Raw genomic sequence first — 7,690 nt, 5'->3', positions numbered from 1 at the left:
ATGAACTATTCAACAAACCAAGTGGCCAGACCGACTACGGAGAGGCAGGATCCTTTTGGTCCCAATATAACTGGAGACTGTTCGGAAAATCCAACAACCAAGTCCGTGCATAATTGTCTTTCTTAGACACCACTAAGTGCTTGTGAATAAGTTTGATAGAGAGCAGTATTATCTGATACTAGTTCCCCGGCAGCGGCGCCAAAAACTAGCTTCCCTCTTGATATGGCCAAAACGGACAGTTGTATTTGTGCGGTGTCGTTAGGTCACAACACGTCAGAATCAACCACCAAGGGGGTATTGTTTTAAATTTATATTTTAGATGGGCCTAAATCGTACTACTCCTTATTATGAGTAAGGGAAGTATTACCTAGAGTCGTATTTTTAAGATATCAGTGAAATCGAACCTATATTAAAGCTTAAGATAGTTATGAAGGAGTAGTGGTTACCTAATTTTGGGCTTTTCTAGTTTATAAGACAGATAAATTAAATGCTATAAAATTCGTAATTCAAATAAGGTTAAAACAAGTGCATACTATGATTTCAATAGTTATTCTGCCGAGATTATGGAATGTTGGCTCATGAATAGGCAAAGACCTTGAATTCATTACACTGGTCCTAAACTCCCCTGTCGTAAAACATGTCACTGGGTAATGCGATAGGCTTGAAGATTCTGAATAGACAATAATGTCCCTTACCTCTGACGCCCGTGCTGTCTGACTACATGCATACACGTTCATACGGCTCATCCAATTGAGCGACTCGGTTGGGTGACGTATTAACATTCCACAAAGGTCTAAACTTTCTTAAGCATAATAGAATACAGGGTTTACCATATCTGAGAGACGTGATGTGTTTCAATGCTTTTGTTAATGATTGGTTTTAAAATATAGTTAGTCCCTTAAAAAGAGTTCAACCATAAAGAACACCATGGCCAAGTCAGGTTGACTTCCGTGAACACGTTTGGTTATCGTAACAGTCCAATCCTTTATGTGTTTAAACAATCAGTTCCTTAATTAACTAAGAATCCCTTAAGCGGGGTGCAATTCTTGAGACCGCGTTATGGTGCAGTGTACTAATCAACACTGACCGTGTTCCATGACCTTACTTAGCAGAGGTACAGCTTACAACAGCCGTTGTGCTTCAGCATGCACGTAAGAAGTTTATATGCTTGGTGACTACACTAGCATGGTCTGGGAACGACAATGTACTAAGGGTCTAGTGAGATGTTTCACTACGAAAGAGTCCTCAGTCAGAATCCAAAGCTTGATATACTTACTACAACTGGTGTGCCTCATTCGATCTTACGTTGTATCCGATAGACTTCTCTTACCAAGGGGTGACACAGATAGTGTACTCTGAATCGGGGTTCACGACTTCCCAATAACAGAGCTAATAACTACGTTCTATTAGTTGGAAAAGTGATTGAGATTAAAGCATAATCGGAAAGCATTTCAACAACATACACAAACCATAACATTATTTTGACATTATAACTGCTTATATCATAGCATACACTAAAGATAACTACTCGCTAATCATGGCAAAAACATCACAGAACATAATGATATAAGACATTATATAAAGATAAAAGATTGAAGTACCAATAGATTAAACGAGTTCCGAATACAAAAGTGACAACTTCAAACTCCAGACCGCTCCTAATACAATCTTCGGCATTCTTCTCTGGGTACTAGCTTTCCCGTACGGAGTCGAAGACCTTGAAAGTATGGCTAATATTGTACAAGAGAGAGAAAGAAGTGAATTGAAGTGTGTGTTTGAATGAATGACAAAGACCCTTTAAATAAGCAAGAAATTTTTTTGCAAACGGCTGGCAGGCCGTTTGCAGGGGCCGTTTGCCAGACCAAGCCGTTTGCAGGGACTGTTTAACTTAGGCATGTGGCAGGCCATTTGAGAGCCAAGCAGGCCATTTTGCAAGCCGTTTGGCTTGCTGATTCCCTGGATCGTAACTTGATTTCTTGTCTTTCACCGTTTTCGCTCTAGAATCTTCATTTTAGCTTCGATTCTCTTGATTCTTTTTGCACCGTCTTCGTAATTACTTGTTCTTCAATTCTAACTGATGAAGTGGATATTTTTCTGATAAAGTTCAAATCTTTCTTGTTTTTGGGCCTTAATACCGGGGTAAAAACGTGACTTTTTAGCCGATATCAAGATCTCTGTTACTTACTTCCGTTCGTTTCATTTCTTCGTGGATTTACTTCAACTGCTATTTAAGGTGAACTTCATAGCCTCACTTTTTACTACTTCATATCTGTTTTATCACTTTTGGGGTGAGACACATGCTTGCTTTATAACTGTTTTACGTTTAGACACAAGTACTCAACTGTTAACTATGTTGTCATACTTTGATTTATGCTAAATCCCTACCGTAATATCGTTAATTGCTACGTATAAATGAAAACTTAATTATTGTGAGTTGGCCTATTGAGAGTAACGTCTCTAACCATTCGACCGCTGGTCTTTGGTTACATAATAATGATTCAACGACACTGACAGTACAAGGTGTCATAGGGTAAATTTGTTTAGTAGCGATATTACAAACTGCAGCAACACTTCTGGATTGATATATTTGTATTGATCAAATTTAAACTAAATCTTGTGGTCTAAAACTTTGAATATTGATTATAAACCTATGAATTTCACTAAACCTTTTGGTTGACACTTTAAGCATGTTTTGTCTCAGGTGATGAATGAGCTAGCTGTATGCAACTATGTGGTGATAGATTTGATGCTTGCATGGAGTCCACATCACATATTTAGTTTTATTTCATAAACATTTATTTAAGTTCATTTAATGGTGTAAACATTTAATACGCTTTCACTATTTTATTAATAAAAGTTTTATTTAAAACGCCTCATATAAAGTCGTTCTCGTTTATACAACTGTGTTATGGTATGAATAGTCACAATTACTCCTGGTCCATTTTGGGGGTGTGACACAACCTCCGGTTTAACGCAGTTATGTCCCGATCCACGAGATCTTATCTGCTTCGAAATCTTGTATTTTTTTTTTTAAATTCTTCACACCTTCAACATGTTGGAGATCAAATTTGCTAATAAAAGTAACCCGTATATTTCTCACGCATTCACCCAAAATATTACCCTCGAATTTAGGTCATTTACCCACAAGTTTGGTATGTGGGTGATCGGCTAGATGCTTGACATGTAGGGATGTAAATGGGATAAAAAACCCATAACCCGCAGATATCTTGTGTCCGTGATGTGCCTATAAATTAAAAAAAGTTCGCCCGCGACTACGAAATGGGTAAAAAAATTTTAATCATGTGCGGTTCCCTTAATAACTAAAAGATTTGTATCTTTTCAACATTAATAAAAGAAAAAAGAATAGAACCACTTTACGATGTATGGGTCAAAATTTCTACCTCTACCTGTGTGTCATTTAAACTAAAAACCAAAGTCCAAATCATTATAGATGAAGAAAAGTATGCAAGATCGAAAGCATGGTTTCTTTTATGTTTCAATTACAAAACTTACCGCGTTGTATAATATGACAGAGTGCAAGTTCATTCAGTTGCCTTATAATTCATGCTTCAATATTCTTGCTAAAGAAGTAATAACTTGGTTAAATGATTTTGATGCAGGTATACCTGAGGTTTACATGAGATGTCAAACTGGGCCACTAGCTGTTAATGGGTTGCAGTTTGAAACTGGGTTGCAGGATGTTTATGGGCTCGAATTGATAACTGATGATGGACTGTATGCTAATCAAATCGAGCCCGGATAGCAGTTGGACTGGAGAACAAGTAAAGCCACGACATAATTTGACTGAGATTCTAATTAGTTTTTTTATTACTATTTATGATAAATTATGGTGTTATTACAATTTTATTCATGATTTATTTTTGTTTTCTTTTTCCTTGTTTATATTTGGTTAAATTTCAGGTTGACTTAACCTGAATAGGATTTACTGTGCATGACTTTTGGAAGCTCAAGGGACTGGATGTAACATTTGGAAAGCTTGGTGCACAAGGACTTAATGCTGATATTCTGGAGGGGTCATTGCTGACCATTGTCTAAATTATTTATATAACCCGTTTTAGGGTTTCTGGCATCATAATTTGTATTCATATTGTTTTTGTTTTCTCTCTTTTGCTCAGCCGATTAGATCATCTATTATGATCTTGTGATCTTGTTGTTATGAGTTTGCTTTAATCTTCTATTAAATTAAGAAGATTGTGATTCCTGTATTCTGGTGATTGTTATTAAAGGATTTGAACCTCTGTGATTGAGGTGTTTGATTCTAGTGTTCGATCTGTTTTACTTTTCAAATTAGTTTCCTTTTAAGTTTATCTTATTTCCTAGTATTTAAACACTTTATTATCATTAGGTTTCATTCAGTTGTTATGTATCGACTTTTTATTGAGTTTAATAAAAGAAGCTGTGAGCTTTTGTGTTTATAGTGAGTTTCATTCCATTCTTTTTGTTATTCTCTTTATATTCAATTAAACCATCAGGTCATGTGCATTAGATTTGTACGATATAAAATGGATATAAATGATGATTAAGTTTGTCTTTCCAATCCAATGGTCAATGAAGATGCAAGTACAAAATCAACGTATGAACTCTTTAAAGCATTTACCTTTGATAGACACATGGGACTCAGATTTTGCAAAATTTGCGATTTCGATGTGCAACTTGTGAAAGAACATCCAGATGTCTTGACCTAACCATCCCAAGCAAAGCTGTAAATCCACATTCAGAGTGCAATCGGGTTTGTAGTTTATCTAGTAGCCCAAAATATCAAAGATACGAACTTTTTACATGATAATTTATGTCATACCATTTGAACACATAAATATTTGCTAAAAAAAAAACTGGAAATTTGGAGAAATTTGTTGTGGGACCTAGTGTCCTACCGTCCATTTTACCACTCTAATGCGTTACCATTTCCACATGGTTTTTTTTAAATAGTATTTTTTAACATTGTTTGCAAAAATAGAAAAATGGAAAAAGAAAATTATAAAAATGGGAAAATCGGAGTTTGAAACTCCGGTTTGGGTAAAATTGAGGTTTAAAACTCCTAATTTGTCCCATCCTAGCACCGAAACCCTAAATCGGATTTTCAAACTCCGAATTTGCAGAAAAACAGTAAATTCGAAGTTTGAAACTTCGGTTTTACATTTGCAATACCAGCAATAATGGACTGAAACCCTATCTTGTCATGATCAGATTTATTATCTTTTTACATTTATTTATAGCACTATTATTTTCAATTCAAAAACAACATCACAAAGAACACAATTACATCTCAAACACATCAAACAGAGTTTCATACATCAACAAAATCACCCCTTCAAATTACAATAAACACTAATCCCACATTCAAAAAATGACTACATTGTTCATTTTATTTGGGGAGGCCAAATTTATTTTCAAAATGGTTGGCTTACTGGTGATGAAACAACAAATAGAAGGAGTTTTGTGTTGAACACCAAGGTTAACTGTATAGAGTTAACGATCAAAGATCACATACGTTGAAAATGATCTTATGGGTTCTTTTCAATGGAAATAAATGCAAAAATGAACTTACCAACGATTACACTTTGGAAACAATTTATTTTCTTTCTCAGAATGATCCAACCTATCAGGCTCAAAGTGAAATTCAGTTTGAGGAACCTTTTCCAACCGCACAAAGTTCAAGTTTTATGAATCTTATTCAAACTGTGGAAGGTGGTCCATCAACATCCGACAACCAGCCAACAGTTGTTGATGATGAACAACAACGATATGAAGAACAAAATGTAGTAGACTCAGATGATGGTATGTCCACTGCAGCGACGATACAATTTCTCATTATAGTGTTGAAGAGAATGTTTCTGGTGACAAAGGTAGAGAAGACAAAGTGGAACCAATGCCCCAGTTTCACGTTTCGTGTTTGTTAATGAAGGTGGGGCTAGTAATACTTTTCCATTCGATGATGAACAAGAAACTTCATGGATTTTTTTATGATAAAGAGACCCATTTTATTACAAAAGAAATGGTGTTCCAAAACAAATCCGGACTTATATATGCTGTTCAAAAATGGAATATAAACAATATAAGAGAAATCATTGTTAAAGATAGCAGGCCGGGTTATTGGCAAGAAAATTGTAGAACAACTAGCTCAAATTACAAGGGTCCATAAGAAAGATACTATTGTTGCTGTACTGTAAGTGGTTCATGTCAAAATAAATCCAGGGTATGGAAAATTTCAAAATGGAAAGATGAACACACTTGTTACGGAAACTTCTCAGAAAACAACAATCGTTGTTTAACCTCTAATCTTAATTGCTAGTGAAATTTCCCATCAAGTAAGTTTAAACATTGCTTTTCGTGTTAAGAACATCAAAGCACAAATAAAAAAAATACATGGCATGCGGATGTGCAATACGCTAAAGCATGGAATGCTAGGCGTATTGCAATCGAACGATTATTTGGAACTTGGGAAGTAATTTTTTTCATCTACCAAAGTATTTAAATGAATTAGTTTATACCAATCCAGATAAAATTATTAAGTTTCAAAATGAACCTCGAATTGAAGAAGGTGTCAACTCATTCAAATATGTGTTTTGGGCATTTGGTTCAGCTATTAAAGCATATAAAAAGTGTATTCTGATTATTAGCATCAATGTCACCCATTTGAAAGGTAGTTACAAGGGTAAGCTGCTAACAGCAGTTGGGAAAAATGCTAACAATCAAATTATGCTCGTTTCCTTCACAATAATTAATGAAGAAACTAACGATAGTTGGTCTTGGTTTTTGGAAATGTTCTAAGAACATGTTGTTGGAAACGGAAAACCTGATCCACACCAAGGTATCCTACATGCAATGGGTGCTCAAACATACGGTTGGGAACATATGTACTGTTTACGCCACATTAGTAGCAACTTATTGAGCAAATTTACTAAATTTTCATCGCTCAAACACTTATGTTGGACAACGGTTCGGCAACCAATCAAATACTCTACAAGAATTCCCTCAAAGCTATCAAAAAAGCTAGTATAGAGGCTTGACAATATTTGCATGATGCTGATTTAAGCATGTGGAGTGTGTATAGGGACAAAGACAGGAGTCGTTGGGGTAACACAATGACAAATATTCCTAAGTCCCTCAAAATGTATTACGTGAAGCTCGTATGATTCCGATCAAAGCATGTATTGAATATACCTTTGACTACACCAGACAATACTTCTATGATCAAAATCGAGAAGTAAGGCAATGTAATTCATCACTGACCAAAAACATGTTTAGCACCTTTAACGAACGGGAAAACAGAGCTCAAAGATACAAACAACATGTTATAGCGAACAACAAGGTGTGTTCAAGGTTCAATCAAGTTATCAAAGAATCGGTGAAGGTAGCATCGATTACACTGTGGATTTTAAAGAGAAAAAGTAATTATGTGGAATATGGCAACACCAAAGATTACCTTGCTCTCATGTCATTTCTATGTGTAGCCATCTATATGAGAATGTAAATAGATTGTGTAGTAAAAAGTACACAACTACCGTATGGAGAGAGCAATATAGTCATCATTTTAATCCACTTAGAGACACGAGTTACTGGGCACCTTTTGATTGGAACATTATGGCAGATCCAACAAGATTGATTAAGCACATGGAGAGGAAGAAATCAAAACATTTTAAGAACCAGATGGATGAACGTGAAAAGT

Source organism: Rutidosis leptorrhynchoides, chromosome 3 (genome assembly GCF_046630445.1).
Source record: "Rutidosis leptorrhynchoides isolate AG116_Rl617_1_P2 chromosome 3, CSIRO_AGI_Rlap_v1, whole genome shotgun sequence".
NCBI lineage: Eukaryota > Viridiplantae > Streptophyta > Magnoliopsida > Asterales > Asteraceae > Rutidosis > Rutidosis leptorrhynchoides.
Note: the sequence above shows the minus strand (reverse complement) of the source record.